Genomic DNA, 14,939 nt, shown 5'->3' on the forward strand with positions numbered 1-14,939 from the left:
AGGGCTCCATCACATTATGAAGCAGGAAGTACTGGTATAGGAGCTGGTGAATTTCTTCCTATCTGTTTGTGACCCAGAAGACTGAGAATACGCACTCCAGAAATTTGTTTCAAATCTGTTAGCTGCAGAGTCAACTATGTTCTTTTCTCTGTAGGCTAATTTACTGCCTTGTCTGTAGTACTCAGATAAATGATAAAACTGATATTACAAATGCAACATCATGCACGTTAGTTTCTGAGAAAAAATGGCAACCTACCTGCTTCTAACTAAGTGGGATTCTCTGGGAATTAATAGTGAAAAATCAACCGATCAAAACAAAACAAAAACATTTAGGAGGTTGATTTTAAGAAGGTCTGTTGGTAATACATATGCTGGTTTGCAAAAAGTTAAGATCTGATTTTAAACCATACTATTCTAGCCACAGCAGTGTGTGGGGGTTTTGGTTTCTGATCAGCAAAATAAATGGCACTTTCATCTTTTATATTTGTTTTACTTCAGTATAGCATAGGTAATACCTGTTTAATTAGTGTTAATATTCTGTATAAACAGAAACATGCTGTTAACATGTATTCGATTTCTATTTTATTTTATTTTTGTCCTGGTTTTGGCTGGGGTAGGTTTAATTTTCTTCCTAGTAGCTGGTGCAGTGCTGTGTTTTGGCTTCAGTCTTCCAACAATGCTGATAACACACCGGTGTTTTAGTTGTTGCTCAGTAGTGCTTACCCCAATCAAGGACTTTCCAGTTTCATGCTCTGCCAGTGAAGAGGAGCACAAAAAGTTGGAAGAGAGCAGAGACAGGACACCTGACCCAGACTAGCTGAAGAGATATTCCATACCACAGCACATCATGCCCAGTATATAAACGGGGAGGAGTCACCCAGAAGGGACTGATCACTGCTCAGGCTGGGCTGGGAATTGGTCAGTGGGTGGTGAGTAGTTGCATTGTGCATCACTTGTATTTATTGTTTGCATTTCCCTCCCCTCCTTTTAGTTTTATATTTTCTTTTCTTGTTATTTCTATTATTATTATTATTATGTACTTCAGTTATTAAACTGTTCTTATCTCAACCTGCAGATTTTACATTCTTTCAATTTTCCTCCCCATCCCACCCAGGGAGGGGAGAAAAGGAGGAGAGGAGGGGAGAAAGGGAGGAGGGGACAGGGAGAAATGGAGGAGGGGAGGGGAGAAAAGGAGGAGGGTGGGCAAGTGGCTGCATGGTAGAGTTATTGGCTGGGTTTAAACTACAATGATTTCATTTATCTTTCCTTCTATTTTATTTTTTTATTTTATTTTATTTTACTTTATTTTATTTTATTTTTTATATTCTTATAGGGTTAAAAAAATCACAAGTAACTCCAGGCTTGAGACTGAGGCGAGTGCTTCAGATTTTCACAATGGAAGTATCTCAATCAAAGAATATCTGTGTATAATGTATGACTCTCTTACAGGGATGGTTCTTTAGAACAGACACTTGTAGACACTAAAAAAAAAAAATCATAAAATATTTTTTCTTCAATTGTAAAGATAAATACAAATTATGTATGTATAATATTGACTTAGGTAATATAAGTCTATAGAACAATAGGTATTTTTATGAACTAAGGCACACTCCCTGCATACTCTTCTAAGAGAGAAGTTGTGAGACAACTTCAAGTCATGAGATAATTTGGATGCCTGATATATTTTTGAAAAGCTAACAGAATGATGAGGAAGCAACAGAATTCTTACATAGCATAAATTTGTTTAAACAGTTACAAGGTTTAGAATTCCTTTAGGTTATTCATTAATAGAAAAATACTCAAGATGACACTGAATGTCAATTAAATTTATAGGCCATTACTAGAAAATAAATCTTTATGGTTTTATACAAAACAGAGACTAATTAAATCTTCTGTGTCAGGTGGAAAATTATCAGTGAAGTATTAGAAACAGTTCTCAGCCCACATCACTGCAATGGTCCCCAGATAATTGTGTCACAACAGGTATGCTTATTTTTTCCTTTACCTTCAGATATTGGTTAATCCTGGAAATTTGATGTATCGGTGGTCTGATCTGTTCTGAAAATCCCATATGCTTTCTTTTAGTATATCAGAATATGTTCTCTGAATAGAGAGTATATATATATTAAAAACATAATTATATTCATTTTGGGAACGTCATATTTGACTTTCACTTCCTGAACACCTGGCCCAGTGTTTATATCTACTGTATTGAAATGTTGAGATTAATTTAATTCATATCTTCTTTTCTTTTAGCATCAGTTTTGCTGTAAACTTCTAACAAATAAGTGCACTGGTTTAAGAATTATTTTAATGCATATAAGCAATTTATGAATACCTGTGTCATTTCATCATATTGCAATTATTGTAGAGACAATAAGAATACTTCAACTGTGCTATGCAAGGGCTTTATTTAGTCTGAATGAAATAAAGGTTATGTGACTTTTCTGTCACCATAAAATCTTTCACCTCAGTGTCCTTTTGTGAAAAAACGTCAACAAGTAAAAATGCTTTGAAGGCAGGTTTCCTAATCAGATTTCTATAAAGAGATATCCTTCATTGCTTAATAGGGCAGTTGAATGTCAACTGGTAATTTAAGTCCCTCTGCAGATAAATAAAATATCCATCACAATTGTCATTAAAAAGAGACGTAAAAAGGTATACAAATGAACATGGTTTTGTTTTGAGCCAAGGGTTCTTTTAAACAGAAATAGTGATTTACACAACCATCAGGTTTGAATGCATGCAACACAACTTTCTCAGATTGAATTCCATTGATTTTCTATAACAATGTCAAGCATTCAATGCATCACAGCAGCAGTGAGACTAAAATAAATAATCCCTTCAGAAAGAAAGTGATTCTTCTCTTCTTAAAAACATAGGTGAACATCTTGTTCTGCTGCTCCCTTGATCTGTTGTAGCTTAAGCTGTAAGGTTTTAGAATGTCCTAATTCCCTGTCTTCATTTTCATTTAGGATAACATGCTTTGTTTTTCTTATGACCTTCTTTATGCTCTTGCCTCTGGGACAAGTTGTTAGAACTGTATGCCATTCTTTTTTATGAAATGTGAAGTGATGTAAAGAACAAAATAAATGCCAGCAAATTCAGCTGTGAATGTAGTTATATGTGATATTGACAGAACCTGAGTAGCACAAAAATAGCCTTGAAAGATGCTGTTTCACATATACGATTCATATTTGAAAGGTGCAGTAGACTTATAACACATACTGCATGCACAAATTAATATATTTAATGAGATCTACAGTGTTTCTGATAACACTGTCAGTCATAATCACATTTTGATATTGTTAGTTCTGGTTATTTGAGCTTAATATTTATAGCCCAGGACTGCCACTTACAAATGTGAGTTTGATGGTGTTTGTATGCCACTCTAAATTTACCACTTACTTTGTTACTGATTTGTAAGTCATTAACTATTCTGTTTCATACATACGATTTGAAGTTAGTGAATTATCTAAGTTGCACTAAGACACTCGTTTTATTCACCTTCAGATGTTATTTTGAAATGCTTACCATGAACATTATACTATTGTTATAAGAAATCACGTACAGTTTTCAGCTGAATGTTTCCATGCAAAAAGCTACTACACTCCCCAAAGTATTTAACTGATATGCAATTTGGTTGATTTGAAACACATAACACATACTTTTCAAGTGACACTAAACAGAATTAAAAAAAAACAACTGCTTTGAAACAAGCAAGAAATATAATGTAGTGGATTGTATTATCTTCTCACCCTCTTATTAAAGAATAAGGAGTAACAGTTATTCCTTTTTCCTTTGTGTGACTCCCTTGTTCCAATGTCTATTCACCAGTTTCCACAACTGCAAGCAGGCCTTTTATTTTAATTGGTGATTTCAGGTCAATGCTGATACTCATTTGTAATCATAAGGACTGCAGTGACCATGAAATGGTAGAGTTCAAGATCCTTAGGGCAGCGAGAAGGGCACACAGAAAGCTCACTAACCTGGACTTGAGAAGACCAGACTTCAGCATCTTCAAAGATCTGCCTGGAAAAGTCCCATGGGATAAAGCTCTGGAGGAAAGAGGAACTCAAGAAAGCTGGTTAATAGTCAAGGATCACCTACTTCAAGCTCAAGGAGGTGAAGCATCCTGAAAAAGACAAGTCGGTCAAAAATACCAACAGGCCTGTGGGGATGAACAAGGAGCTCTCAGACAAACTCAGAAACAGAAATTAAGAGGGTGGAAACAAGAACAGGTAGCCTGGGAGGAATACAGAGAAATTGTCCAAGCAGCAAGGAATTAGGCTAGGAAAGCTAAAGCCCTAATATAATGAAATCTGGCCAGGGATGTCAAGAAGAGAGATGTGTTAGAGCAAGTTCAGAGGAAGACCATGAAGTTGATCAGGGGGCTGAAGGACCTGTCCTGTAGAGAGAGGCTGAGAGAGTTGGGATTGTTCAATGTGGAGAAGAAAATGCTCCAGGGAGACCTTAGAGCCCTATCCCTTCCAGTACCTGAAGAGGGCCTACAAGAAATCTTGAGAGGAACTTTTTACAAGGGCCCGTAGTGATAGGACAAGGAGTAATGGCTTTAAACTGAAACTGTGTGGGTTTAGATTAGATATTAGGAAGTTTTTTACTGTGAGGGTGGTGCAAGCTACCCAGAGAAGTTGTGGACAACCTGCCCCCCACCCCCACCCCAGCATCTCTGGAAGTGTTCAAATAAAATATTAGAAGTGATGGAAGATGCAAAATAAATTATTGTTTTACTTATAAAATCTGTTTTACTTAGCAACTTACCTGCTCTAGGACACCTGAGTGCATCAAGGAGTTTTACACCCTTTTCTGCTTCTGCTAGGAATTTTGTTTTCCGTGTTTAAGGTAAACTCTGATAGGGTACAGCTGTGTAAGACTGGATCAGAATTCTGTGAAAACAGCTGATTCATGAAGAAGGAGCTGTGGAAATCTCCAAGTCTCCAGCCCCCATCGTAGGAGCTGCATTTAAATTCAGCCCTTTGCGCATGGTCTTGCCTGGTCTACACTTAAGGTATGCTGTGCCTGGTATTGTGCCTTGCTGAGTCTGACCTTGCCTTACTGACTTGGCATCTTGGTTTTACCTTGGACCTGCCTCACCACTATGGCCTTGTCCAGATACAGCCAAACTGTTGGCTGAACCTGGTTTCCAGCACCAGACTTGCTCTTCTTTTTCAGTTCCTGGATCTTTCTCAGGGCTCTGCCTGCTTTGCTGTCACTATCAGCTCCTGACTTGCACTGTCTTGTGGAGTAACGCACTTCTTCTGCTTCCTGACAGCTCCCTGCAGCATCACCTCTTTCACATTGAGATGTTAGTATAGTTACCATAGTTTTCTGGGAACTTTTTGTAGCTAACTCATTTGTGGGCTTCACACCATAGAAAATGATCCAGTGATCACCTTTCAATTGTCTTAGGACTACCTGAGCTGGTGTCCTCTTTCAATAACTCTGCTCCTAGGGTTCCTCCACATCCAGTGATCCTTTCTGTGATTAACCTTTGGTGAGATTACCTAAACATAATAACACCAAATAAAAGAAATTCCCCCCACCCTTTTATTTCCCCTGCTGTACTTCATGAGCATTCAGCATACGAACTATAGATTTTGAAGGTTTTTTTAAAAAGTTGTGTAACTTTGCTAAATTCTTGAAAAATTAAATTGATGTGTCATAGATGACAACAGTCAGAAGTCAGTTAAAGTTAATAGACCTGGAAGGAAAATACCCTTGATACATTCTGTCTAAAAAACAACACAGATTATGTAGCTGCAGATGCTGTCTTTGCTGCTAATGACAAAGCCATTAACCCAAATGACATTAATATGTTGTTTGTAACCGTTTCAAATACATGATTTGTCCAAAGCCCATTATACACTCCTGAATGCAATCATGCACAGGTGTGCGCAAATGTTTCTATACAAGTCAATGGGGTTTTAGAGAGGAAGTAGATGATCAAAAACAATGTCAAAATGAGTGTAAAAAGTCAAGATATTCTCAAACAAAAAAATGTTATCAAAACACAGATACAAGATACTGTAGTACTTTGTCAGCAGTATTCAGCAGTATAACATTTAACGGTTATTACCCTTTTACCACCAATTTCCCATAATTTGATTTTTATTCCTAATAATTATTATAAATAATTATACAAATATTTTCAAGAATTTAATATATTTATGCAATTGATTTTCCTGAACTGTACATTTATGCAAATTTCAGAAAATGCCAGCATTCCAGTACAGTGGCTATCTTCATGTCCTTAGTTTTATCTCTTAAAAAAAAAATTTTAAAGATCCTGCAAAATATTACAGCTGGAATAACCAAAACATGTTGCTAAATACTGATAGCTTAAATATTTGTTCTAAATTGATTGTTCTGAAATATCCTTTCTTCTATATCTTCACATGATTTGCACTGATGTGAAAAAAAAAACCAACAAAAAACAGCAAACAGGCATAGTTTGTTTGATTTGCTGCATTGGTTGTAAAGTTTCATTTAGGATTTTTCAATTATAACAATAATAACTTTATCAGGGACCTTCTATGCTTTTGTTACCAATATTATTAGCATATGTCAAACAAATTAGGAGGAAAGGTCCACATGGAAACTAAGTTTGAAACTGTAAGAACCACATTCTGGTTTTTGCACGTTATTTTCTGTAATAAAAGAATACTTTGAATGAAAAAGAGCAGTTAATAGTTTCTCCCTATTAGTAAAACTGAAATCTTAGGCAACATCAGTTCTCTTGTGATGGCATTTGCTGAACTTTTTCACCGTCATAGAGGTCTTGAAAAATAAAGTGGAAATATTTCTGTTTTCCTTTTCAGCGCAAGACAAACATTGACAATGTTATAGCAACTTCAAGGGCAAAATTTAGTGTTGGTGATACATTAAGAGCACATGGGAAGCAGAAAGAGAGTGAAGAGGAACCTGCTTCATGCACTGTTTCTACCTAACGTATAATCCCTGTGTTTACCTATGTGCGCAGCCTGAATGCTGGACTCTCCATATGTATGCTGCTGCTGTGTGTTCAGTGCACATATGTTTGTCCGGTTCTGCCTGCCAGGTTTTCAAAGAAGACATTGCAATTTGGATCTTTCTGCTTTATATGGTCACTGATCTTTATGAAACCTGTTTTTGACACCTTAACATTTCTATCATGTTTGGCAAAAATCAGGTGAAATGCTATAGAGGTAGATCAATTTAGTCAGACAAAGAAACCCCACTTCATATGTCTTTCTTCAGGAACCAAGCTGAAAGCAGAAAATTTGAGAAAGAGAGCTCATTGTTTCCTGTTTATTTTCAGACTTCAAAAATTATAGATGTTAAAGATAGTAGACAGCTATTATGTCTATTTACTTTCCTTCCATACTTTCTATGTCGAAACTAATTGCTTAGGAGAATAGAGATCATAGGAAATCCTACAGACCTAAGGACTGCTGGTCACGGCTGTCTGCTTAGATGAGTGGGTGATATATTTTATTGTGGAAATTTGTTCTAACTTCTTTTCATTAAAAAAATCCCCAGTGTGTACTGTTCGAGGATAAGAATATTTTCTTTCTGATTGGAGAAAAAGAATTTTTTTTTTTTTTCCCAAAGTCTTCTCTGTGTATTGGCACAACTACATACAACCTCCTTTCTCTCACTTTTTTATTTCTTCATGTAGACACACTGTTTAGGATCACTCCTATCAGCCTCTGGCAGGTGATCCATAATTGATGCAAGAAGCACAGAGGACATCTCAAGAAGCTTTAGTATCTGAGGTGGGTGGAGTTATTAGGAAATGAGGTTGAAAACTGAAACAATGCAGGCAGATGAGATTTAAGATAAATATATATATGGTTCCTAAAAGCCACAGAAAAAAAAACTGTTTCTGTGCAGCTTTCTTTACCTCTTTTTTTATGCACAGATCCCTTTTGCCATAGGGAGATAGCACAAGTCAAGCAGGTTCCTATTATATAAGGAGTAATAACGATCATGAAATATGTGTGGTTCAGATAGGGTCAGGGTGAAAGGTAGAAGTTCCAAATAGATGTCCAAGACTGGCACTCTGCCCTAGCTACCCAGTGCAATTTGCAGTGCAATATGGAAGCATGGAAGGTTATCAGAGAATGCCATATGTGTCCAAACCATGAATAGAAACAAAACACTTCCAGCTAATGCATCCTCCTGTAATGACCCTCAGTACCATCTGACACTTCAGTGTAGCTACAGATACAGCTTGTGGAGTCATCTTCTTTTGCCTTTGAAAAATACAGTAAAAGAATAAAAGTTTATGAAAAATATAGTAAAAGAATAAAAGTTTGCCTCATTATTTCTTACTCCTTCACATCCATTATCTAGATAATGATGGAATCCTGGTCTGACTGCAATTGAATAGGGTGAGATATTTTGAATGACCAGGTAACTGCCAATACAGCTTTTCACTGACTGTCCTACTCCATCCTTCATTCTACTGAGTTAATCTAAATTACTCCCAGCTTAATGTTCTAACATGAAAGCATATACATATGTAAGGCTTATGCAAGTGAGATATTAACCTGGCTCCAAATACTTAGTGTTTGACAAGTGGACATATGTGCTCTGGCCTTCTCACTTTTTACTCTGCTAGTAGTACACAGCAATGGTGACCCTACATTTAAACTAGGATTGTGACTGTTAACTTTGACAAATTTGTTCACTATTCTTCCGACATTTTTGCTGACTCAACAGCACTTAATATTGGCATACGTCCAGATTGCTGCAGAGACTGCAGTTACGCTGAGCTTGTGAAATGCCTTTATTTTGTGCAAAGACAGGGATCTGGGTATTAGAGCAAACTTTAATTTAATTTGAAAACTAAGGATTTCAATAAAAAAAAAAAAATAAAGTGAGGTCAGTTCCTTCACTACCAAAAATGTAGAGCAATTACATAGATTTGGTGGCAATTTAAGGTAGATATACCCCAGGGCAAAACCACCACCTGACAAATAAGTAGAGGGGCCTGATTCTGGAGATATATACACATGAGTTGTTATTATGCTGATCTGTGCAAACTTACAGTGGGTTTAAACTTTTAGGAGACTAAAATTAAACCTTTCGTTACTATCTGTTTTATTACTTATAGCTCCATAGATACAAGCGAGTATTTCACTTCAAAAAGAAGGAAAAGAAGCCAAGCTTGTAGATTTGTCTGATGTGGTTTTAGCAAACACTGACTAAAATATCTCTTATTGTAGATGTTGTAGTTTTGATTTTCTAACCTTTAAGAAGTCAAATCAAATTACAGTATGCAGAACAAAAATAAAAAAATCAATTACATTATTTTTCTTTGATTTCCACTAATATAAGTTGTTGCTAAAGCTGAAGTAAAAAAAAAGATAAAAAAATAAATTTTGTCCTCATTGATATCGATGTAAATCAGATTTAATTCTTAAGAGAGATTCCTTGGCAATATCTGTGTAGATCCATGAGATCAAAACCTACTACGCCTTTCAGATGTACATCTAATAATTTTAAGATTCGTCACTTTTTAAATCAGTGTAGGAACAATACAATGACATTCAGTGGCAACTTAGTAGCTCAGCAAGTGCAGTATGACATTTTCCTTGGTGCTGCAGGATACCTATGAACATTTGAAAATGTGTTTTGAAATGTGCCAAAAAATAGTTTTATTTAATATGGATACATCAGAAAAAGAAGAACTGATCAGCATGTGGGCATTATGGGCATTGCATTGCTCTGACACATTCTAGCAGCATGAGACTTGAAAGAGTTCTTTTATTAAATTTCTGATTAAATGTCTGAATACATGTGGAGAATGAAAAGTAGGGCTGCCATAAATAATAGTGGAGCAAACTGAATACATTTAATTCACAAAAATATTTGGAAATGCCTTCTGCTAATCGTAGGCATTTTTGTTAGAGACCTCAAATGCATTTGTTTCGAAAAAAATATTTATAGGAATTGTAAGCAGTGAATACCTTGTTTATCATGTTCTGTGCCAAGAATAAACAGAAAAAAGGCTTCTTCCATTTTATCTTCTTCCTCCATCTTTATGTGCTGACCATGACATCTTATAATACAGGACATCGCTTTGGTCAGTTCAGGTCAGCTGCCCTGGCTGTGTCCCCTCCCAGCTTCTTGTGCACCCCCAGCCTACTTGCTGTTGGGGTGGTGTGAGAGTCAGAAAAGGCCTTGATTCTGTGTAAGCTCTGATCAGCAGTAGCAAAAACATCTCTGCATTATCAACACCACTTTCATCACAAATCCAAACCACAGCATCATAGTAGCTACTATGAAGAAAATTATCCCTGACAAAACAAGCACATAACTGTAAGGGTTTATGGAGGGTGAGAGGTCTCCTTCACTAAGATTACCTGATCAATGACTTTTTCAGTGTAAAGGAAATAATAAGGGGGAAGCAGAAACAGAGGGAAGCAAATGTGATAGACAGGGGAGACAGACAAAAAGACCAAAAGTCTTGAGCTACTAGTTGAAAGACCATTAGGCAGTCCAGGTGCTGCTCTGGGGAGAGAAAATGTGGGCTTGTCTAATGTGATAAGAAGAGGACCACTAAGATATGGGATTTTCAGAGGTGCCATTGGACACTATGCAAAATTTATTAAATTATTTTTGGGGAAGGGGGGTCAGGGAGATAAAAAGATGTGAAACAGACAGAAAGTTGTACAAAAGGGTCTGGTTACATGGAATCCATGCTAATGTTGTGATGATAGGTCACTGCCCCAGTGAGCCCACATTCCAGCTGTTTGGGGAGGGTGACTGCTTGTGTCATCCACAAAGTAGGTGTGGGTTTGCACCTGGATTCACTGGCACACTACAAGCTGCACCAGCCAGCGAGGTGCTGGGTCTGGGCAGGGGTATCAGGCAGGTGGAGGGTATGTGCTGGTATTCAGGAGGACCTGTGAGTGTGGGCTGGCTCTGGGACGAGTGTGTGAGTGCTGTGTGTGTGCACTAAGCACCCAGATGGACCAGTCAGCAAGTTGAGGACCTATGGGGTGGGTAACAGGGGCTGGGAACCATGCAGAGGTGCAAGGTGGGCAGAGGGGCCATGTCAGTTGTTACGGGATCTGCAAATATCTTTCTACTTGTGAACCTGGGGAGTATAGTGTGTGAGTTGCACTAGTGACCTTCTGCCTTTGCCAGCCCGAGAGGAGAAGGGGATGCGGCTGGCTGTGCCTGTGTTTAGTGTGAGACCTGAACGTGGATGCTGCTGGAGGCAGCACCTAGTCTGTGGCTGTGTGATCAGCTGTGCCAGTGTCCTCATTACATGCATGTGTCTCTGTGTGTGTGCATGTGGGAGCTGCCTGGAACGGAGACCCTCAGGAGCATGGGACTGGTCTCCAGTGGCTGGGCATGAAAAATCCTCCTGCCCTGTGGCTGCTCAGGTGGTAGCGATTTATAAGATACTTTAACAGGAATAGTAAATAATCTCAATATTTCTTATATTCATGATCACAGAGTTTCTATTGACAAAATAGGGGAATTTATCTCTATTTTAAAATGATAATACTGGAAGTCAAATTTGCTTCCTTTGTGGACACAGCTTTCATGTGTGCTTTGATTTTGTTCTTGCAGTTTTCCTATCAGTATACTAATCCTTCTCATAGAAATACAGATACGCTTTTACGTTGGCTAATTGCCCAAGCTTGAATTACAGGCTCAGATGTTGCTGTTACTTGGATGGACTTCCAAGTAAGCTTTTCATAACAATAATAATAATTCAAACTTAAATTCTTTTACTGGGAAGTTCTATTTAAGCAAAAAGTACTCAGCATCATTCTGAATGAGGATACAGGAATGAACTGCAGCAATTGCAATCCACCAGTAAGCGAGCCAGTTTAAACTCTATCCCTACTTAGGTTCAAGTTAACTGAAGGATTGCTACATAGTACGTCAGTCTGCCAGTGTAATGGTCACATAAGTTCAAAACTCATAAGATTTGTTTTGATTTCCTTTAATTATGAGACAAATCCTTTCATTAGGAAAGAGGCTAGAAGACAGTCATTCATTCTGTAAAGATGTGCAAAAATACAACATAAGAATATGTAGCACAAAGGAAAATTATGAAAGTTGTTAAAGCTTTTCCATGTGGTATGTGTCCACTTCAGTTACCTGTCCTCATTAGAATAACCTGGAGTGAAGTGACTAACCCAATGGGATTAACACACACTAAAGGCTAGAGCAGTGGAAAATCCTGCATGCAACATGCATGCAAACTGTTGTGATATATAGCAAAGAATAGAAGGTAAATTCTTAAACTAACTCTGAGTAGCTTCTTTGCAGTTCATAAATGTTCCACAGATGCCAGTGACTTATGTAGGGCCAGTTCAACAATAGCATTGAGGTTTTTGACTCCTCATTTGCAAGGAATGGGATATGAAGAATTAAACATCGCATATGTCTTGTGGATCTGGTTTCAGGATGATAAAGTTCTGTTGTGAAAGGGCATCTTGTGGCCATCTTAGATTTAATAACCTTCAAAATAGGTTAAAAGTTTCTCAGACAGTAGTTTATAAATTATTCCATCAGAGCTGAAGACAGTGTCTCCACTGTTTTCTTACAGAGTCATTTACTACTCACCCAAGTTGCAGCAGGCTCAGAAGTTTTAAATGAGCATCTCTGACCCCTCAGCTAGGTACACATGGATGGAGTAAACTATATAATATTCTGATACATTGATTTTTCAGACCCTCTATAGCTATTAAAAATAAGAACATGGCTAGACTATCTAATATGTTAGTAAGAAAATAATCTCCTTCCTCAATGACAAATCAGTCTAAGAATTTGGAAATAGGTAGACCTATTAAGCCAAAATCATAATCTCCGTGTTGCACACTCTTTTGATAATCAATCCACCAAAAATAAAATACATTCAAGTATAGATACTAAGACTCTTGACAGTGAAACACTCCAGTATTTGATAAAATTTGTAGACAATTGGCTCTAGCTCAGCTGAATTTTGTGCTAGTATTCTTTCATTATAGGGGCATATGTAAAGCAACAACTTTCAGAAAGCTTCATCTCCATTTTCAGTTATTATATCTTCAGTATTTTGCCCTATAAGTATTCTTCATCTCAAGAACTTTTGTTTGCAATAACTATTGAATTCTCTTTCTAGGTTCGAGGGGAAAATAATGTACATTGTTTTCTTTAAACAATTTAGAAATTATCCTTTATGTGAACAAACATTTAATGTAATTTTTTGTTCGTTTGTTTCTGTCTTTAGTTATTTTAATCTTCACTAGAAAGGAAGACATGGCAATAGTTGAGAGAAAATGCATTTCCCCTACCATTAATTTGAGAAAATATTATTTACCCACTCCCCAAGTCCCTCACCGTAAGATCGTTGTGAATAGGGTTAATTATAAATTTATTCCTCAAGTCTTTTTATTTGGTTTTTCTTTCACCTCAAATGCATTCAGAAACATTTACTTGATTTTCAATATAAAGACAAGTAAATAATGGCAGTCTTCATCACCAAAATATGTTTAATAATTAACTTTACACTAAGCAGAATAAAGTCATATTTATAACAACTAACACACCTAGGAAATAGGTGAGTTTGACAGGGAAAAAAACCTCACTACTTGAAAATTCAGCCCTAGACATTTAGATCTAGCAATAACTAGCAAAAGTGTTACAATGTTGTTGGATGACTCCTTAATAAGGTAACCAGAATCTAGTCCCTCAAGTAGCCAGAAGCAAAACTGTATACAGATCACTGTAGGTCATTGTGAAGAGATTGGATTTTCTGTGTAAAGGAACAAGAAGCTGGAATATGCTTTTGCAGGTCTCATGTAATAGTCTTTCTGCACAGGTATCAGACATTTACACCAGCTTCGTGAAAACTTGTGGTTCTCTGCATCGAAGATCACTCAGCTGTCAGAAGGATTTTGTAATCTAATAAAGTAATCTCAATCTATCACTAAAAGAGATTAAATCAGGTCATTGGAAGTGGTTGGATTTTCTTCAGGTTCTCCTATAATTAGTACTGTAAGAAAATTATTTATACATACAGGCAAAGTGCGCTAAATATCTGTTATGTTTCTTTAGTTCTTGTTACTGTGAATATTAAGGAAATTAAAAGAGCTACCTAATTAATATACAGATGACCCATGTATTTTCTATCTTCTTTTCACTGCAGGGATATATCTGTGAACATTTTACTGAGAGATTTTAGCATATTCACTATTTCTAAATATAGTTACTGCCCAAAATTTGTAGATTCAGATGATTCAAAGTTACTTATTTGAAATTTCATACCTATTAAAAACAAGTGTTGCAGGAATACCTGGAAGTCTTAACAATTAGACAAGGTAATAACAAGCTGGCTTCATTTCCCGCAACGTTAGGTGCTGCAATCAGTAGGTAAACTAATGACTTTAGGCTCCTCTGATTGTTGATGGAGACTACTAGGCTTCTTTAGGATGTGAGTTCTATCTATACATTACTGTAGGAGTTTACAGTTACATGAACAGCCTTTGAAAAGAATATATTTCTCTCTAGTAACTATGAAGCAGTAATGGGATAACTAGCTTAGATGTTGATGTTGACATGGTAGTTATCCACATTTAATCAGATGAATATCAGTCACGAAAAAGAAAGTTCTTGCCCCAATGAATTTGCTATCTAATTAAGAAAGATATAAGTGGCAATTCAGAGAAATTAAATAGCTTACACAGAATCAGAACTTAAAATTAGTATCTCCTGAGTACTACCAAAATGTTTTAAACAGAAGACTGTATCTGCTTCACTTTTCAGTATGCAGTTGTTCTTTCAAGGCTTTTGTCTTTGGCACCCTGGAAATGTCCTCATACTACACTGCTATATTGATGACAGTTTTTCTTTGTTTGTTTCCTTTTCTAACTTATTTCCAATGTACTAAAAGTGCTGTTTGATTCACTTCTACATAGAAACCTCATAAA

This window comes from Lathamus discolor, chromosome 4 (genome assembly GCF_037157495.1).
Source record: "Lathamus discolor isolate bLatDis1 chromosome 4, bLatDis1.hap1, whole genome shotgun sequence".
Lineage (NCBI taxonomy): Eukaryota > Metazoa > Chordata > Aves > Psittaciformes > Psittacidae > Lathamus > Lathamus discolor.